The sequence below is a fragment of the Centruroides vittatus genome, unplaced genomic scaffold (genome assembly GCF_030686945.1).
Source record: "Centruroides vittatus isolate TY-2023 unplaced genomic scaffold, ASM3068694v2 contig_726, whole genome shotgun sequence".
NCBI classification, from domain to species: domain Eukaryota; kingdom Metazoa; phylum Arthropoda; class Arachnida; order Scorpiones; family Buthidae; genus Centruroides; species Centruroides vittatus.
The window spans coordinates 2,895,964-2,918,867 of record NW_027122463.1 but is presented as its reverse complement, the minus strand read 5'-3'; the positions used below and the strand labels follow the sequence as shown (position 1 = coordinate 2,918,867).

Below are 22,904 nucleotides of genomic sequence, written 5' to 3'. Positions count from 1 at the left end.
TCTGCTATGAGATGTTATTAAAAAAATAACTTTTATATTATTAATTATTATAAAAAAGCAATAAAGGCTTAATTTTGAGGGTAGAGATGAGTTTTTAAAAATATTGTAAATGCCAATAACGAGTAAAATTTTCATCAAGTTTGATCGCATTCGAGATGTAAAATATGATCTCACTCTATCTTCTCACCGCTCACTTTAACTGCCAAAATTTAATATCATCGATGTCCCGTATGCACAAGTTATCATGCCAAACACACACACAGACACAAATACTGAATTTTTTAGGTTCTGGAGCCTCAAGACATTTTCAAAAACCTCAAAGGGAAGGTGAAATTTGACACGATTACAATACTTTCCCGTGTTATTTTATAATGGCACGAAAAGTAAAATGGGAAAATATAGCAAAAACTGTAAAAATATCACAAAAATTGTGATATTTTCATAATTCAAGAAGAAAATATCGAGTAAACATGTAGTAAATTACGTAAAATATGTGCAGAAAAATATGAAATATCCGTTTTTGGTTTGATAATTTGGGGGGGGGTCTTTTATGATAAATTTTCATGGATTTAATTTAATAATTAATATAAATTTGGAAAAAAATAAAAATTCGAGTTATCTTTTCATCTTGAAGCAAACGAAAACAGATAAATATGATGATGATTCATTTATAAAAGATCAAATTCCACGTTATTTTAAACTTATTGGCATCGTTATTTCTGGATAAATACCAGTTTCAATTGAAACTAGAAGTGAAATATCGAGTCAAAAGCTGAAGTATCTCTAAAACAACAATCTCCGATCTTTCGAAAATGTTTTTAGCTCGTGATCATCTCATGATATTCTGGTAAACAGTAGTGCTTATGGTTGATATTCCCCTTAGAGATGACGATCGATTGGTCGAGGAACATCTCTTTAAAAACGTATAACGTAGATTTCGTTAACAATTTATGAAGTACATTTTGTCTGTAAATAAATCTAATGAAATACATTGAGTAAGATAAATAAAAATACTCGAAATATCACAAAAAACAAAATCGTTGCTGTCTACAAGTACTAGCCTGAAATTTTTATCAATATTTTGTATATTTGATATGTCAAAAGTTACGTAAGAATGAAGTGTTTTAAATTTAATTAATTAATAATAATGGAAATGAAGAAAATCGTTATTAATCAGTAATTGTTGTTCAGAAAAATCGAAGAAATATTATTAAAAAATTCTGAAAATCAATTGGAAAAGTAAACAATAAATAATAGTTTAAAAATTTAAAAACGGGATGAAAAATACTAGAAACGAACAGAAATTACTGCAATTTTTAATCATTTTTTAAAATCTTTTTATATTTAAAATATATGCTCACCATCTCAAATTAGTAGTGTCTTGCCCCTGTACTTCATACTTTTCCTGATAACAACATTCATGCCGGTCATCTATTCTAACTCCATTCTGGGGAAATTTTAAAGTTGAAATCACGTGACTTCCAGTCCGGGTCGAAAGTTTCTGTATAGTTAATCGGGACCTTCACCCATATGCTTTCCAAATCTGTTCTTGAATTTCATTTATCTAACAATCTAGTCGAGAGGAAGGAAAGTCTAGAGGAGAAATATCGACTTTACCTTTGTTTTTACTTATGATTTTGATTATTATTTGAATAAATATACATCTAATTAACAAATGTTTTAAAGTAAGCTTTAAAATAATTAATTGCATGTAATTAGAAGTCTTTAAAATCATTCGTGTATTTACATCTCAAAAAATTTGAATTTCTTTTTTTTGAAATTTAAAGTAATTTAAATAAAAAAATTAATTAAAAATATACTTTTTTAAATAAAAAATATACAAACTTTTATTACTGTTATAAAATCTCCTTTATTTATCTTCTTGTGTAAAAAAGTAGCCAAAGAAAAATATTAAGAAGAAAATGCTGTAAAAGATAGAATAACTGTACACCTTATCAGGACTTTAGGAAGATAAGTTGGGCCTTAACAATCACAAATATAGGGCCTTTTCCGAATACCATAAAAATATAAAATCAATAAAACAAATAACCGATTTCTCTCTTTTTATCTAAACTTAAATTTATGTTACTTTATAGCATTTTTTACTTTCCTGGCTCTGTTATATATAACATAGGGAAAGTATAGCAATCGGTCAAAAAATGAACCTCCAAAATTTTTACATTTTTGGACTTGGGACTTTGAAACGTCGAAAAATGCAAAAAATTAGGGGTTTTTTTCCTGTATGTATGGGTGTTAATGTGTGTGAAGGGAGCACAATTTTGTTCACTCATTTGAAGCTTAATAACTCCTGTGCTTTTTGACGAAAATTTCTGAAATTTTGCATGTATGTTTGTGTATCAGGAACATCGAGGCTAATAAATTTCGGTGGTTAAAGATCGACGTGATGGGCAAATAAAGGAGGTCGTGGTGTGGTAGTGTCGGACTTAATAACGATTTTACTCGTCATTTGCATTTACAATTTTTTATAAAACCCATCCCTACCCTCAAAATTAAGCTCTTTGCTATTTTATAATAATTAAAAACATAAAAAAGTTTTTTAAAATAAAATGTAATAACAGATGGAGCCATCAAGTGTTTCCGGGAAAGTTAAGCAACTCGTAGCTGGAGTTTTATATGTAAGACTAAAATATTTTTAGTATATAATCCTCACCACATTGCTGTGTTACTTCCCTCTTTATAATCATATACTTCTATGTAATATTTATATATTCTAGTGTAAATTTTACAATATTAATGACATTTTTTATTAAATTTATCTATAATAAGAATAATATTCTGATAAATTCATCTATTTAAAAATACTTTTCGCTAGCATTTTTTAACTAAAATTAAAGCATTTTAACAAATAATCTATAAGAAAAAGTAATAATGAATTGAACACAATATAATTAAATAAAATTAAATTGGGTAATGTATACATAATATAAACATATAGAATTCTTAATTAACTCATTATTTTGATAATTATCCTCATCAACACCATTCCGGATTACAGATTTATGAATGGTTATTGCATATAATTAATTCTAAAAATTTATAAAGTTAAATTTACTTATTTTTTTTAAATTTTTTAATTATAAAAGCCTACGATTCACCACGTTAAATGACAATATATATATATATATATACTAATAAAATTTTAATTAATTGTAAAATTAGGGTAAATAACATGTGACTAAGAAACAGAAATGTGAATTGTTGCTATGGTAATAAATGTTTTAGGAACACAACAAAATCGTGTTACAGCAACTGTTTAAAGTGATTGCCATTTCTATTGTATTTTTTAATACTAAATTTACAAAGTTTAAAAACAAACTTATAACTTGTTACATTTTATCTTAATTGCTACGTAATTGGGAACGTAATTGAAATAATAAAACTTGTAAAAGGGTGAGACATTTTTATATATAATTTGAAATTTAAGACTATCCTCACTCTTAAATACATTTTTAGAAAGAAAAGTGGACGATATTTACGAATAAACAGAGTTTAAATGAATCCATTAAGGGATTTTAATTAAAAATAAAGTATAATCAATAAAAACAATACGAAATAAACGAGTTATCTTCTGAAATTTTCGTTATATATTATTAAGGGAAGAATTTTCGGACTAAGAAAAATTGAATAATAATTAGAAATAAATACAATTTTATTAACGTTTTTATTATTTAATAAATTGTTTTTAACCCATTTAATAATAAAATATAATTAAAAAATATAGTGTAAAATGCTGTTATATGTTACTTGATGAATTAAAAGGAATATCCGGAATTTAATAACTGCTTTAATTTTAAGACCTACTCCGTACTCAGATCTATATTTCAAGGAAAAATTTATAAAAGTCTCTTAATTAAAAGTCTTAATTATTATTTTTTAATTAAATTTTAAAATATAAAAATTCTTAATTCGAATTTGTTTATAAATGTCTTTAAATCTTCCTTTAATTTTTCATAAGTGAAATACAGAACAGTTGTTACATATTGGGCTGCTATTTCCAAATTGATGACCTGTTCATTCCCTATCTCTGTCATTCCCGCTATCTCTGTCTGTCTGTCTGTCTGTACTTAGTTAATCTCGAAAACGAAGTTAGATAGATTAAATTAAAGTATGATTTAAAAATACGATAAATTTTTACAGATATTTTTAAGTACACTTACGAGAACAGCCATTTTCCAATGTATAATACATAACAATATATTGTACGTACTGTTGAATAAAATATATTTTCTCTAACAATGACTATATTTAAAAATATATATTGAAAAAATATTTTTTCGATATATATTTTTTTAAATAAAAATAAAAATATATTTTATACAAATATTTTTAAACATATTCTTAATATAGGCTAAATTGTTTATTGTTTTGATTATGAAATTGGACGATGGTTGTAGTATCGAATGTACGAGTTACGTAAATGTATCATAATACATTATTAAAATATTGTTTTGCTTCATAAGTTCTATACTTGAATAATTTAAAAAATTATTTTTAAGTGCACTTTATATATCTTTACGTTCTTCACTTCTCAAATAAATTAAAAAGTTTGTAATTTAGGATCGTATCAGCATCGTTTCCTCGATTTTTACCTCATTAATTTAAGTTAAACCTTAAAATTTTACAGGTAATTCGATTAGAAACCGAATCCTGCAATAAAATATTATTTAAATTTTCAAAAAAATTATCCATTTATTTCGAATAATTGACAAATTATATTGAAGTTTTATATATTTTTAAATGTACAAAAGTGATTTTAAATTTGGTACCAAGGAAATTTTAGTAGATAACAATTAATCTAAGTGACATAAATGGAGTTTTCTAATTACTAAGATGTATTTTCATATGAAATATTATAGCATTAAATTTAAATTTCGGCATATATAAATTTCTTCATTTTAAACGAACAATTTATATTTTAAAAAATAAACTATTTAACCTTTAAACCATCATAATTTTTTTAAAAAATAATTATTCTCTACATGTACACTGTATTAAAATATAAGATATTTTTTAAATCTTCTAAGCCATAATAAATAATAAAAATAGTGAAAAATCAGAAAGAAATTCAGTAAATTTAACTAGTTTTTATATTATTTTAAAGTGTTGTAAAGTTCAAAACATTTTAAAATTTTTTTAAAGTCTTAGTTAAAAAATTGTAGTCTATTCTCATTGAATGTGAATTTTAAACTGTACTCTATAATTACAAAATATTTTTGATATTTTTCTATTTATTATGATTCAGATATTGATTTATAATGTCCACTATCTGTAGTAGAATATCTATCATTTGTATTTTTTATTTTTTAAAATGAATATCCGGATTTATATATATACCCTAAACAAGCTACAGCCTGAGACAATGCTATTAAATTCGTTATATTATACCTTTCCCTTCATGTAGTTATATCTTAGGGCCTCCACAAGTCTAAATTTAGCCCTTACTGGATATTTATGCATTGATTTTATTAAAAATACACCCGAAATAATAATATACGAATATACTATAATGGATAACTGTTCTGTACAGCAATTATTACTAAGTAAATGAAAATTTTAAGTATACTTCTTTCGGGCCACCCCCCGTCAATATAGTAATTTTTAAGTGAAAAATATTATTTTACTGTAAAAATTTTGAATATAAATTTGTTTTTCTATCCTAAATTGTAATTATAAAGTTTTGAAATTAATGACTGAATGAATTCTTCAGGGTGTTATATTTGTAAATGCTTCCCTGTTAAACACAGAAAAGAACTCGTGACTGGGATAATTTTTATTGATTAAATGTAGAAGCTGTCCTGTTTCATACAATTTACAGATAGGAAATTACAAAGTCTTCTCATAAAATTTTCTAAAATAAAAATTCTTTAATTAAAAGTTTAAAAAATATTCGTAAAATTCAATTGTATAGTTTTTATTTTAATAAATTACATCGATGTAAAAATCAGGGAGATATCATCGTCGTTATCATGAAATAATAAATTGTTCTTCCTGTATAATATCTTATTAAATGTGAGATTTAATGTCTCCTCGCTAATTTGTAAGTCACAATTAAGAAAAAAATTGCTATTAAATGGTATAAATGTCTCATTAACAAGAAAATTCCTATATTAATTTGCATATTTCTTAATTTTAATTGTTTAAAATACTTTTATTTTATTAATATAAATTGTTTAAGTATATTTAAATATGTTTTAAACGAAATCATTTATTTATTAATAAGTTACAAACTCGTAAAATGTGATATCTTCCATTAGAAATTTTATCTTGATTAATTTAAATTTACATTATTATAAGACGTTAATTTATAAACAAAAATAATTAATAATAACCTAATTTAATTTATAGTTAAATTGAATTAAGTAAATAATAACTAAAATTTATATTTAAAAGTTATTTATCACAATTAAACTTTTGTTTTCGGATTTGTTAAAGATGCGAAATAATTAAGCTTAATAATTACGATATATTAATCTTTAAATAATGAATTAAACTTATATAATATATTTTTTAAATTTATAAATGCAAAAATTAATAATTTAAGCATTTTAAAACGTAAATGAATTATATTCGAGTGGTTAAAACAATATTTTTAATGGTAAATTTCCTGATATAATACGAAGAAGATTATGAATAAAGGCTATTAAAAATATCGATAATTTGAGAAATTATGTGATTTACCTTACTCCTCCTTTCCACAGGGAAATTGTGGACCGCTCCGGAATTATTGCGCATGCCCACTATACCACCGGAAGGTAGTCAGAAGGGAGACGTCTATTCGTTTTCTATTATTGTGCACGAAATTATAGTGAGACAAGGACCTTACTACTTGGGTTCTGTAGAAATAAGTCCAAAAGGTATTATATTTTGCAAACGATCATGTGGTTTTAATTCCTTAATATTAGTTAGACTTTAACAATGGCTGTTGCACGATCCCCTTGTTTACTGGATTGCTCTTATTGCCGTTTATTAACCTCTTCCGTAAACAATACCGAGCAACAGAGTAAGTATTTTCTTTTTTACTATTTTCCTACCGTTTCAACGATAATTTTACTTTAATTTCTCCACATTTTTAGCAAAATTTTAACTCGAATAATGTAGCATTAATCATTCAATTTTCTTCCCTTTACGTATTAATTTAATATATGTTTTAAGGCATTTATTTATTTACGTTAATGTAAATAATATTAATTATATTTTTTTATGTATTTAAGATAGATATTAAATAATTATTTTCTGATAAATCTTTCATTTAAAAATGTATTTCTTCGCTTAAATAAATTGTGGGATATTATAATGGAAGTTTATTACTTCTGAGCTTTCATTTATGCCCGGAATAGTTTTATGTAACATTCCTGGAACCAATATTAGAAAATCTTCGTGTACATAAAGAATTTTATACATGAAGATAAGAAAACAGCGAAGGAGGGTGATAAAACTGCTACCAAATCTTGCTCGTTCAGTACAGGAAAGAAGAATTGTTTCCATTAAATAGAAAATAAATTATAAATAAAATAATAAATAATGCTGCAAACTAAATTATCGTGTTGGAAATTAATTTTTAAAGTATTTTTCTTCGTATTTAACATTGCTTTTAGTCCGTTATACGAAAATTATTGTTATTAAATTACAATTATTATTTAACGAAAATGAATAAAATTAGTAATTTTTGTTTGTTTATATTAATAAAAATTAAGATTGTGAATTAAATATAGCATTATTTATGTGACATAATATATATATATTAATGATAAAGAATATTTTTAAAAATCTCTCCAAAGTTATTGCGTTATTAATCTTCAAGAGGCAACTGAAAAATGGCGAGTCAATTTATCATTAACGGGTTCTTCCAAGTTGTTTTTTTATTTCAATTTAAACATTTTTTAAAAATAAATTTTATTATAAATTTCCTTTACGTTCATACAAATAATTCTTTTATAATTTGCTTCTCCTTCATACAAATAATAAATAATTACACTAAATTGATGAAAAAGTTTTTAAAATGTTTATACAGATATTAAAATTCGAAAATGGTTATCGACTTTAAAAAACAGAAGGAATGTTTACCTATAATGATTAATAGTTTAGAGAAAGTTTTAGATTGAAAAATATTATATTAAATCTTCAAATTCTGGATGGGAAATTATGATTTGATCGCTGAAAACTGAAATTTAATTTAACAGTCTTGATTCGTTGTTAGCATTTTTCTACAAATTTTTCCTGACAATCTTAAAAGCTCGTTTATTCTAGGTACTAATTTTTCTATGGTGTGTATTGTCTAATTAATTTTTTAACAGAAGAAACTATTACTCCACCAAACTACTGCTTGTCATTTAAACTTCGCCTGTATGTTCGCTTATCCTGTAGACAAGCAGTCGTAAGGAAAAGTGGCATTTGCAGGGGGAATGATTGCCAGACTAGATAAGTATAAAAATATAAATAAAATGTTTTAGAAATCAAATTTAGAAGAATAAATTTAATATATTAGTAATTACCATTTCAATTTATTTTGCAATTAAAAAAGGATTAGCAGTAATCAAATATTGTTAATCCATGTTCAAAAAGAGAGAAGTGTCGACACGAAGTGTGAACGAAATATTTTGTGTTGTAGATAGGTGTTTTGCTATTGTGATATTTGGTCAACTTTTCACAAAGGAATGAAGTTTGTAAGATCAAAATCAGCCAAGTGATTCTTGGTGATCGATTTGAAATATCGATAATGTATTTCAATTGCTTTTGACAGTTCAATTTTTATTCGTTTCTTCTTTTGTAGCCAGAAATACATATTTGTTAAATTTATCACGATAAAATTCTTTTATATTACTTCTTTAAAACTGTATTATTATTAAATTAAAGTAAATATTTTATAGATCGTTTTAAACAAATTAATCTTCTCACGTTAACTTTAATTCTGTGTAAGTTAACAGTTTTCCTCTAACCTTTAAAATTTTTTATGACGTTCCTTTTAAATATTGATAATATTTACTAGGATATAATGATAATTATCAAAATTAATTTTAAACAGATGGTTTTTTTGTATATTTTTATTTATCAAACGTTTTTATAACGTAAAGATTCTTGTAAATTAAATAATCAGAAATAATTTTTTTAATGTAAAAAATCAAAGTTATTATTAATGTTATTATTTTTATATTTTAATATAAAAACTGAAATGAATTATGCTATACATTAATATGAATGTGTCAGGTATTTATATTACATGAAGCATCCATTGTTCTATTCTTTTTCTCTAGGTTCATATTTTATTTGACATTGATCATGTGATCCAGGTAGATAAATGTAACTTATTTTCAAGACGATTTATTGCCGCTGTATTAAAAATAAATTCAATTCATACAATAGAATTTATTTTATCAAAAATAAAAATAATTCGACTTGTTTTATGCAGGGTTTTTTTTCAGACGATAAATTTTAGAACGAGTGGTAAAAATTAATTATTTTCTTAATGAATAAATAAAATTTTATTGAAAATTATTTCTATTTTATAATTTCCTTTTATTTCGTGTATTATTACATTGATTTTTCTCGTATCCCGTGAAAATCTATTTACTTTGAACATAAAAAAAAAGGAAGGGGAAAAAATTATTTTCTTTGTATTACAAAGGTAAATCAATAGATCGTGAGAGGATCCATTAAAGAATTAAACACTAGTGAGGTTAACCAAGTAAAGGATAAGTAAGGTTAAACATAAATATCCGCATTGTTCTCCTCTAGTTTTAGAAACAAATTCCATGAATGTGGTAATTATGGAAAGCTTCTTCCTTCAGGCAGATTATATATCAACCGCATTGACGATAATATGTTATAAATGTTTAATTCTTACATTAGTAATTATTAAAGTTTTGATTCGACTATAATTCTATTTTTAGTTTTATTATGAAGACATAAAAGATTATTAGTATATTATTATATTAATTAAACATTTAACATCGTTCTGGAAGGAATCTCTACACTTTACTTCAATATAAACAATTCGCCTATAGTAAATTAAATGATTAGTAGTTATAGATTAAATTTCTGATAGAATAACAATAATATATTGTATTAAAAATTCACAAAATTTGCATTTTTCTTCAATTTTTCCCTTTTTTTCTTATCAATGTTAAAATTAGTTAAAACATAAGCCATTTTATTCATTAGCAACTAAAATATTTATAGTTTCAAAGGCAGAACTTGGTGTTGTCGTTGGTATTATTGATCTTTAAGTAGAATCAATGAATATAAACCATATTTGGGTGTGTCGTTAAACGTTTATTAGAAGGCTAAATCTTATGAAGACAGGATAACTTTTATATTACTGCTTTCAACCGATACATTCGTCAGCAAATCGTTCGCGAAACATCACTACTCTGATCGATACATACTGAAATCTGTCTTATTTCCGGATATTTTAAATTACTGAATCACTAAATATAATGTGTGAAGAATTAAATACTTAACTCACAAAGTGTCTGATAGTTTAAAAGCGTGTTACATTGTTTAATGTTTTATAATTTAATATATTATCTCCAAATTAATAAGTTAAAATACGCTAGAAAAATATCAAAATTTTATATATTTTTAATGTGAAATTATAGTTTAAATGTCCTTAATAATTGAATTTTTTTAAGTCCTTAAAATTATTTAAAAGCATCCTTTTCTAAGGATACTTTTAAATGTCAAAATAAGTATCTTATTTTTCATAAAGGAGCTTTTATTAGCATTTATTTTCAAAAATGTAATAATTCCTTTTTTTTTATTCAGAAATGAAAAGTTATAGTTTAAGAATAGAATCACGTACGAGATGATAAAAAATCACTTTTATATTCAAATAAAAATGTAATAAGATATTTCTATTTTTAAGAAAAATATTAAAATTATTAACGTTTTTCTTTGATTTTACCTGTTCTTTTGCATTTTATTTTTATATAATTTTTCCCTAGGCAAAAATTCTTTATTTATTATTAATTCTTTTTACGTGTTTAAAAACTCTTAACGAAATTCTTAATTAAAATTGTTAATCTAAGTACAGTTCTAGTCAAAAATTCAGTAGAAACATCTATAAGCAATTTGCATACATATATAAATAACTTTGATACTTGGATTGCTTTTCTTCGTAGATACTTAACATCATTAGGATATGTAAGCATCTATAATTTATTAGCACCTAAAGCTAAGTATTTACAAATATAAACAATCTGTGGCGAGCATTAATTCATAAGTATTAGCATCTATTAACATCCATACACAATACAAAAAGCATTAAATCATGAACATAAGCAATCTTTAGGCATTCACAAATCATATAAAAGCATTAAATCATAAGCAATCTATAAGCAAACCTAGCAAAAAATTTATGTTTTTCTTTAATATATGAAATTAAATTGACAATTAATAATTTATTGAAATTAAATTATATCATTTTAATAACATAGAAAAGAGATTTATGCGTCATTCCAGTGAAATTAATTGAATATTGTTAGCTTAAAAATTCTGACAAACGATTATGTGAATAACAAGAGATGGAAAAGTTTGATTACAATATAAGTGATATGGAAATGAATAGAGGAGACATGGGAAATATATTGCAATAACTTTTCTTATTCTAGAGATTGTCATTTACTGGTAGAAACAAATAACATAGAAGCAATTCCGGAAATGACATTTTGCTCAATCAACAAATCTATAACAGATGTTCTTACTATTTCTGAGGAAATAGATTACTGTACGTTGTTTATCATTGGCTAAAAAGAAACTAAACTACATTTCTATTAATAATACAAAAATATGGAAGATCTTTCACCCATTACTAAGAAGGGTTTTTTATCTATGTATAGATGCCTAAGTATTTAAAACAGGGGCAAGTAGACATTTGTAAGGTAAAGGCCACTTGAAATAATATATATTCCAAGTCTCCACCCTATATAATAATAATTAAAATAATTAGAAATAGTGTATAGTAAAACCTGTGTAAACCGGAATATTATTTCCTGTTAGCCAGGTTTCCTTTTTTTTATTAATCGCAGAAAATCGCCCTGTTTAGAAGAATTTTTTCTGCTTTAGTTCTGTTTCCGTTTTATTCAGGTTCCGTTTTGTACAAGTTTTATCGTATTTACTATTAGAATATAACAAAATACGAGAAATAGTCAGTACAAAATATTGTTTTGATGTAAAATGATGTAAATTTACCCCAAAATTTGACAGAATTTTCGGAAAATTTTTAAAGTTTTGAGGAAAATTCTGACCGAATTTTGGGGTAAATTGTGAGGAAAATACCTCAAATTTTTGAGCGGACACCTGAAAATTCGCCTCGATTTACCAGTGGACCGCAATCGACGTCGTGCTATTGCTCAATTTCAGAAGTAATTTTCGTATGATGCATCTACTGTATATATATATATATATATATATTAAACGTTTAAAGTGAAATTTTACTTGAAATATAATATTTATAGCTTTAAATTGTATGCGGATACTCCTCACTTTTTGGTTTAAATTATTAAACAGACATATTCTATTCTTATATCCTTAAGGAGGAAAGAATTATCATTAAAATTAAGTATAATTAATTTTAGTTTTTGTTAAATAATACTCTAAAGTGAGGAATCTTTTCAAATTAGTCAAAAAAAAAAACGAACGTAAACTTGTGAAGGATTATTAAATTAATACGTTAAAACCTTAAAAATTACAAATAAAATTCTTAAATTAATATATATATATGAAAGCAGGAAAGAATTAAATATCTAAATCATTAACTAATATTTTAATGTATAAAAATTCGAAACATTCGAGATTTTTACTAATATATTCTTTATTTTAAGTTCATTCTCTGTTAATTATAATATAATTGCAATAAAAGATTGTATTTTAGATAAAGATAGACCTGTTGTACCGTTTATCATCGACCCAAATATAATTCAATTAAATTATTGCCTGTAGAATGTCAATTGAACTCCAGATAAATGAAGGAATGTTATTCTTCAACCTTTATCTTTTATATATTTGAAGAGCAAAGATTCGTTGTTTATCAATATTGGATAAAAGAAAAAATAATAAATTTTAGTGGTTAACCACACACACATATATATATATAATTTAAGAAATTTACAGAATTATTTTTTTATATTTTTAAATATATTTAGCTGTATAAATTATATGAATAATGAACATAACCAGGATCGGATTTAGCTTTGTTGCCTTAAGCTATAATATAAGAGAACCTTCCTTCACCAAACAGCTAACGTAAACTTATTTGAAGATATGAGATTCCTCGAAGCGTGAGACTTTAAGCTGTAGATATAACATATAAAAGGCTTTTCTACCAATAGTAATGACTAATAAATGATAACTTTTGGGGTGGAGCAAGGCCCTTCGTAGTACTTATAAATATAACAAATAAAAGGCCCTTTTTCCTCTCCCAAACGACAGAACCAGAATTTTTTAGGGTAAACGAGGCCCTGAACGGAGATGTATTAAATGGATGATTATGTTGATTAGGAATATGCATTCATCCCCGAACATATTAATAAATTTAATGGAAGTTAATATGTAAAAATACGGTATTATAAGCGATTTCCAGTGATAAAACCGGAATAATATGTTATATTACTTCACAAGAATCATTTCAAATACATATACATCAATCAATTTAATGAATATTCGATAACTGAAACGGTTTATTGATTTGACTGCATATTTATGGATTTATCGATTTACAAACCATTTATGGATATACAAACCATTACGATTTACTGCTGTTTAGTAGGATATTTTTTTTAATATTTCATTTGTTTTGTCTTACGGTTGCATTAAATTACAGTTTATTCCTTAAAAGATTGCATTGATTATAATTAAATACGTGTGTTTTATAATGTAAAATTATCTATTTTCGTTTTATTCTAAAAATAAATTTATAAAAATAATATATTCTTGAATTTATTAAGATAAAAAAAAAGTAGCAAAATGTGAATAAAATTAAATTATTTTTAAAATGATTTATTATTCAGAAAAAGAAAGATAAGCTGATTTATCTTTATTATTCTCTTTTTTAAAAAGTCGTTTCGATAAAATAATAATTCTGATTTTCTCCGTAGAAAAATAATAAAATAATCGAATTATGCGGTGTATTATTATATAAAGCTAGAAATAATTCACCAGGAAATTGTATTTTAACTTAGGATATGGAAGAAAACGAGCAAAAATTATTGTGACAATGACAATTGGGTTGTAATTTTTAATCATGTTTTGCAATTTATTTAATTTAAAATATATGCTCTCCATCTCAAATTAGTAGTGGCTTGGCCCAGTACAGCATACTTTTCCTAATAACAACACAGTCATAACTGTCATATATATAACTCCATTCTGGGAAATGTTTGAATTAAAATCACGTGACTTTCGTTGTAGATTGGAAGTTCTTATAAGTTAATTGGGACCTACTCCTTTCTATCTTTCCACAGCTTGTCTCGATTTTAGTCTATCTTACACCGTTCACGAGATTATAAAAAGGACAGTCAGACAACAACGGACGACAGTGGGAAATTTGGGTCTGAAAATATTGGAAATTACAGCCCAATAAGACGAAATTATTCTTATATCTTGTGATGATTGATGAAACTGCATAATTTCCTGTTAGTTAAGCAATTTTAATCGCCAAAAAGTATACAAAATATTAATTTATTTGTAAGCTTATAACTGTAATTCTGTAGAATTAATTTCTATAATTCCGTATAAAAATAATAAAAGAATATTTCAGAATTAATATTTATCTTTTATTCATAAAATTCTACACACTTCAGCCGAATTAAATTATTTTTCTTCTCTTGTTTTCTTTCTGTATAAATTATTTAAAATTCTCGATTAAATTATTTTCCTAAGAAGATTAAATTATTTTTCCCTAAATAATTTCAGTGTTAAGTTATTTATGCTTATTATTTTCTTTTAATTTAAATTTCGGAAATGGCCTAATATTACTGTATTATTATTATTATTATTATTATTGATATGTCTTGTTATTTGTAGTCGTATACGTTAAATCTATCTGCATGTATTATACATGAAAGTGTAAAATTAATTTAGCTTTCTCCAATTGTAATTATCATAAATCACCTTTCTCTATAGAATAGTTTATATCCAGATATTTTCTAATTTCATCCTTGTTGTAAGTATCTGCTTATCTCGTGTAACTGCCAATTGAAAATAATTTTCGTCTCATCTCTATTTAACTTAACAAATTGTCAAATTTAATTTCTCAAATAAATTAAATCTTCAATTGGAAGTTATTCTTCTATGAAATGTTTAATTAAATTATGTTAAAATTGATCATCTCGTATGTATTAATACATAAAATTGATTTTTAAGATGATTTTTTAAAAATTTCTCTTCGTGTTTTTGGATGATTTGCAGGATTCTAATCAATATCTGAAGTATATTTTAAGATGTTAAAATAAAATTAATTTAAATTTACAAATTAAAATTATGAATTGTGTCTTAATATGCGAATACAAAACGGTTTATTAATTAAATATTAGCAATGTTCAGGCGAATATTAACAGTAATATTAAACTACTGTTGCATAATTAGTTAAATATTATTAATGTTCAACAGTGAACATCATTAATTTCCTGTTAAAACTTAATTATATTATTTTATTCAATTTATTTTTATATACATCACATATTTATTCCCGCATCCTCTACTGTATTTTTATTTCTTTGTATCCCTCTACTGTTTAGTTGATTATTCTGATAATTTGAATAAATTATTATTATTATACAGACATGTAGCATGGTCTTCCTGAATTCAGAAACGTAATAAATAATTTCTATTCTATGAAATCTTTATATAACGATTGAATAAAGTAAGAATTTTTCCTCGTCTCTCTTCGCCTAAACATTAATTATTTATAAATTTATATAGTCTTGAGATGTGGATTAATCTAGTTTTAAGTTACATAAGAAGAAAAATTTTAAATTACATAAGAAAAACGTTCAAAAAGATAGATGAACACTTGTCAAAACATACGAAGAGAAGCACTGATATAGATGAAAGGGGATGTTTACTACACCACAATAAAGATTCGTTAAATAATATCTATGAAATAATAAGATAAATTCTAAGTTTCCATACGAACTTATATTTTTGAGTGTGAGCCTATTGTATTTACTAATTTGTCGACTTATTAAAAATTATTTCTTCGATAGTTGTATCAGCCACTTTATACTGTAACTTAAGACATTTAAAATAATGGAAATCATTTAAATAGAATTGAAATGTTGTAAAATACATTAAAGAGGGTGGAGAAAGATAAAATGAGGTTAAGAAAGTTCTAAAGCAGGCGTTATTAAAGGCGAACAAGTAAAAAAACAGAGGAAACAGATGAAAGAAGTGTTATTTCTTCGGCGTATTTGATCTTCTCGGAAATAAAATGGAAGCAGTTGCGCCTGGCTATAAATGTAGAAAAAAATGTCGTCTCGCCTTTCATTGTAACTATTAAAAAAACAGTGTCGTCACTCTTTGTGATCACTCGTTTCTAAGAATGGCAGAACAAGATGATACTCTTTTTTCTCTCTTTTTCTAACTTTACAGGTCTGTAAAAATGAGGATATCATCTATCCTGTGTCAGAAGAGTAGACTTCATTCGTAAAGAAACAATTTTCTATAATATTTAGGATAGGTCTATAAATTAAAAAGAGCAGAAATAAATTTAACAAACTTTTAAGCCGAATTAAACATTCAAGTTTATAAATAAACGGTAAATTATATTAAATTTTCTATTAAAAATGCTATACAACAGCAGGTTTTGTATTAACATCTCTGTGTAAATTAAATATATAGCTAATAAAAAGAATCTTTTTCTCTCTTTATTCTATAAGTTATAACTGATATATCCGACATTCAAGTGTGTATATCCCAGTTATGTTCTGTTATGTATATGAAAACAATATAAAATTAACCGTTTTTTAAGAGATTGTTAAAAAATCGTTTAAACCCAACCATTGATTACTATTTTTTTCTCTTTGAACGGTTTTTCTAAAGTATTCATGGAAATCGATATTTTCTTACAAAGAAAAATCTACTGTTGAAATTTAGTAAAATGGCTGTAAATAAACCTTGAATAATTAATTATGTTTCTTCTGATTAAGTGATAATTCTTAACAAAATGTACCAGTTTATTTGTGTTTTTTCTAATACATACAACTGTAGCGCATGTTATAATATTGTGTTATTTCCTAGATGAAAACTGAGTAGACACTCGTAACATTATGAAAATTATATGATATATCCCAAGTGTAGTTAATATTGAAAGAATGACTTAAAATATGTTTCTATGGTGATTAATACATGATTTTCTTTTTAAATTTTACACTGAATTCGAAGATTTTTATTAAATTTTTTCACTATAATTAAAATTTAGTTTAATTGTTGTATTTTATTGCTATATTTTTTTACTTACAGTAGTAATTTTCGATTGTATTTTATATAATTTTCACAAATTACACAGAAAACTAATGATAAACTTCAATTTTCGCGGTTAACATTGCATAGAACATATAATAACTGCGATAATCACGCGAAAACAATTCACAAAAATATCCGTTTAGCGCTTATCCAAATGTATTTAAATTATTTAAAAATAATTAAATAAAGTCTTTTAAGTTAAAGTGTATAAATTAAATTTAATTACTGTATTTAGTTAAGTATTTATTATTTGAATAAAGCTTTTATAATTGATAACTATAAATCAGATTTAAGAAAAAAATAAAATAAAATGTAAAATTTTATTCGCTTTAAAATCCATATAATTTCTTCGATTAAACAAAATAATAATCAATTTATTTAAATGTATTAAGTTCATAATTTGTTTGTTTAGAGGGAATTATGTATGCATAAATTAAAATTGCCATGTATGCTAATCTCTTTCCCATTATCTTGACGTTATTCTCTTTCCCAGGTGCTGTTCATGCGTAAATTATATAACTAGTAAGATTAATGTTTATCGCCCTTTTTTCATTATATAAGCAGAAAATATTTTCAAACTTTTTCTCATTTTAACGGAAATTATGCAACAAAACTTGGTATGTCCATTATTATATTTTAAGCCATAGAAGCTTACTAACATTGAAAGAATTTCAGAACTTTGGAAGTAATTTTTTGTGCTTTATTAGTTCACAGTACATTATTTCAGAATGGTTTTATTCTTATTTTTTAAAAAATTAAAACGTAAAATATTCAAATTAATAATAAGTTCAGAAATATAATCTATTTTCTTTTATTTTTTTTTCCGTATTTTTCATTCAATCTGTACGAAAAACCATTAAAAATATATCTGTAAGATAAACATTTACTACAGAAAAATGATTTTTTTTTAATCGTCTCATCCTTTATTCCTATTTTTATTTATTTATTTTTCTTTTGTTTTATTAATGCTGTATTAGAGATAACATTAATTAGCAATGTTTCATTATAATAAATAAACATAATAAAAACATTTCCAAATGGAACTGTATCATCAGTTTGAACGGAAAAAAAGAGCGTAAGAGGAAGGATAAACTGGCTGAAAAAGGTGAGAGAAATCCTAAATTCATTTACGTAAACAAGGTAATAATAATAATAAAATCTTTATTTATTTAAAAATGTTAGTCTCTAGTGTGATTCTTAAGAGAAGAAAATAGAAATATTTTTATGTAAAACATGTAAACAAACTAAATTTCACAAATTTATATAAAAATCTCCATTTCAAAAATATATTTTAGGAGGAAAAATCTCAAATATTTATTATTTTATATTATTTTTTTCTACTGTACAACTTATTTTACTTGATATTCAATCTCTCCACCTGAAATTAGTAGTGGCTTGCCCCTGTACATCGTACTTTTCCTTTAACAACAGTCATGCCGGTCATCTATGTAACTCCGTTCTAGGGAAGTTTTTAAATTGAAAACACACTACTTCCGTTTGCACCGGAAGTTCGAATATACTAATCGGGACTTCCTGTCATTAATCTTTCCACCTATCCAACTTTGTTTTCGAGATTAAGGAACGACAGCCTGACAGACAACTAGACAGACAACAGTGGGAATTTATAAGTCTACAATTTTTCAAATTGCAGCTCAATAATTAAGTAAAGTAGGAATATAATTTTTATAACAACAACAATAACAACAATAATAATAATATAATAGTTCAAATCATTTATATTATTTTTGACCTTAAAGAGAATTTATATAATGCTAAATTATATTTAATTTTAAATTAATTATAAAAATGTAACGAGTTCCCACCGCAGAAATTATTATAGTTTCGATGTATGTAAATGTTCCAATTGAAAATTGTAAATTTAATCATCAGTTTCTAAATTTAACACAATTTCGATTGAAAATTTAGCTAAAACAAAATATTTTTATAATTATTTTATCAAGTCTCTTGTAAAAACATCAAATCGATTTCTCTCTTTGAAATGTGGAAATTAAACATACAAATGGACTCATTCCTGTTGTTGAAATCGTCAAAATTTTATGATTTTAAGTTGTCCACTATCATTTCCATATAAAGTAGGTATTTGGGATAAATTAACTTCATTTTAAGTAACTTTTATTATTCAAAAATTATCAATTGAAAGGGTTTTTTAAATCAGAAAAATAGTATAATATACAGTATTGTTAATTTCAGTTCTTAGAATAATTATTAACGAGGTGAGCTGTTAATAATAGAAAAATTTTGGCGACGAGTTGCGTTACTTTCCTGGCCAAAAAAAAAAGAGTTAAAATTGTGTGTGGCGCCAGATGTTATGATAATTTTATTACAGAAAACTCTTTGTTATTAATTATTATAAAATGGTAAAAAGATTAATTTTGAGGTATAGATGAGTATTATAAAACATTTGTAAATGATAATAACGAATAAAATCTTCATTTAGTTCGACTCCACTCGAGATATGACACGTGAGCCCTTCTATCTCCCCACTCCATCGACCTTTAACCATCAAAATTTAACACCATTAATGATTCTTATACACAAATCTTCCTGCGAAATGTCAGAAATTTTCGTCAAAAGGCATAGGAATTATTATGTTTCAAAGTGAGTGAACAAAATAGCACCCCCTCTTACATTATATTCATACGTACAGAAAAAAAAAAAATCCGAATGTTTTTGCATTTCTCGAAGTTTTAAGTTAACAATAGACTCGTGCCGGTCATCTATGTAATAACTTTCAGAGGAAAATATTTGAATTGAAATAGCGTGACTAATTCCTTTCTCTGAAACACCTTTCATCTATCTATCTCCGTTCTCGAGATTAAGGAAGGACAGACAAACGGACGGATGACAGCAGGAATTTATATGTCTATAATTTTTTCAAATTGCAGCCTAATTATTAAAAATAGAATAATCTCGCAGAAATCAAAATTTCAATAACATCTGTTTAGTAGGAAGATAGAAAATATAAAAGAGTTTAACGAAGATTGATTGGTTAGCAGTATGATTATCTTAACGACGATTGGTCAAACAATTAAAAAAGAACATGAGGAGATACACCTACTTCATACTATTTTTACTTCGTCGATCAATCGTAGTTTAGAGGACCACGCCTTTAATAAATCCTTATTAATATCTTTCTGGTTTAAAATCGCACGTTATCACATAGGTTGGACTATATTCATAGACTCTTCTTTGTTTTATCTTAACAATCATAATCCATGATTTCTTCTATATATATTCTTCATGTCTATAATCTTACCTTTATTGAAAAGTTTAAAATAGATTGTACAGTTAATTTTGAATAAGAAAGGATACAGTTTTTATATTAACCTTTCGTTTCCTGTGGGGTCCAGATTCATAATTCATTATAGAAGTACGAATCACAGCTCCATTCCCTTATAATGGAGGGGTAGGGATTATACTAGATATACTGTAGATCAAACTTAAATATAATAGGTGAAATTGTGCCTAATCATAAGGTTCCTAGCATTTAATAATCAATTTTATGATTTTGTTCTGGGTAGAGAATGGTGAACAGGATCTTGTAGTGGAGGATCCTGGTCTATATTCGATCCTTTATTTTATACGGGATGGCGTAGGAGTCATTGTTATTTTTTATATAGTGAGTGATTACACTAAGGATCAGAAACCGTTCTAATGGCCAGAAACATGGACAACATGGAACCTTAATGTACTGGTGTCTGCGTTAATAAATGAATGAATCAATCTAAATACAGCTTTCAATTAAACACATTTGTTAGGATTGCTTATTTGTTTGTTTGTTTTCAGTGCAACATACACAACTTTTTATAAGATTAATTCTAATCAATACATTAAATTATACAATTTCACAAATTAGAAAAAGAAATTAGACAATTACAAGAAAATTAAATTGACAAATTATAATAATAATTTCTAAACTTTTTTTTTAATGTTTAATTATAATTATTATACGGAAACTAAGTGTAAAAATAATTAAGTTTTTTTTTAATTTCTGAAGTTCTTATATTACTCATTCAAATTTTATAATGAAAAATATTAAGATTTTCCTGATTATTTCACTAGTATGAACACGATCGTTACGAGAAATATATAAAATTTCTGACATTTGAAATCAATTTGAACTAAAAATTCTAAACTTTCTATAAAATGTTCATTTGTAATTATCAAAATATCGAATTTTCTTCAGAAATGTTAATTTATTATTATTTTTGAGTTACGATCTTTATAAACATAGTAAAATAGAATTTAAATTAGAAAATATATTTTACAAAAAAAAAAAATTAAATTAATTAAGAGAAGTAAAAAATATAATTTATATATAATAATTAATATATTTTTGTAATATTTTAATTAAATATATTACAGTAAAACCTACGTAAACTGGAATCGCACGGTATGTTGGCAGGTTTTCGTTTTGAATTAACGTAGAAAGTCGCTCCGTTTCAAAGCATTTTTCCCATTTAGGCAGGTTTCTGTTTTATTCAAGTTCCGTTTTAGACAAGTTTTACAAAAATTGCATCCTTGTTTTCTAGTATACTCATTTTCATAGTATATATTCGTATTAATATATAGTATTTTGTAGTCATAACTATAAATTATAATTTTTGAACTCTATTGTTAAAGGAAAAGTATGATGTACAGGGGCAAGCCACTACTAATTTGAGGTGGAGAGCATATATTTTAAATTAAATAAATCAAAAATATGATTATAAATTGCAGCCCAGCATTGTGACGATGTCACAATAGATAATTGCTCGTTTTAAATTTAAGTGATTAATTTAAGAAAATTATAAATCAACAGACATATCTTTATTATTAAAAGAGTCGAGAAATGAAACTAAGTTCTTTATTTTTCTAATTTCTTTATATAGACTTACTGTATATACAGTAGAATGTTTGAAAGTCACAAGATAGATTTAGCCTATAAAACTTTAACATAAATCGTCCTCTAGAGGAAAGAGAGGAGGAAGAATGTGCAGCACCATTACAATATAAGAAATTACATCAAAGCGGAAAATTATTATTGTTCCAATAATAAAACTCAAATGTAACTTACATACATAAAACATAAATTTATTAAAAAAAATCATCAATATGAACGATAAAAATTGGATTTTCTTTAGGGAGGGGGGAAAAAAAGAGAATATTTTCCCGTTATCTCTGTTGAAAATTTGAAATGTGATAATTTCCATTTTTGAAGATGGAAATTATCAAAAGTAAAGCCATAATATCAAGAACAATGTAAAATGCACGAATTTAAATATATTTAAATAAATGCTGCAAGGAAAAAAAATGCTAAAATTGCAATATTTTATTGAATAGGTTTAATTATTTTGATATTATTTGCATGCTTTTATTTGAAATTTTAAATTTCCCGGAAATGTAAAATGCTTCGTCTCACTTTA

The 22,904-nt window shown here is 24.9% G+C and overlaps 1 pseudogene; it reads left to right on the top strand.

Moving 5' to 3' along the window:
- Positions 1-22,904, top strand: part of LOC136980839 (atrial natriuretic peptide receptor 1-like) — a 311,833-nt pseudogene that overhangs the window by 207,743 nt on the left and 81,186 nt on the right.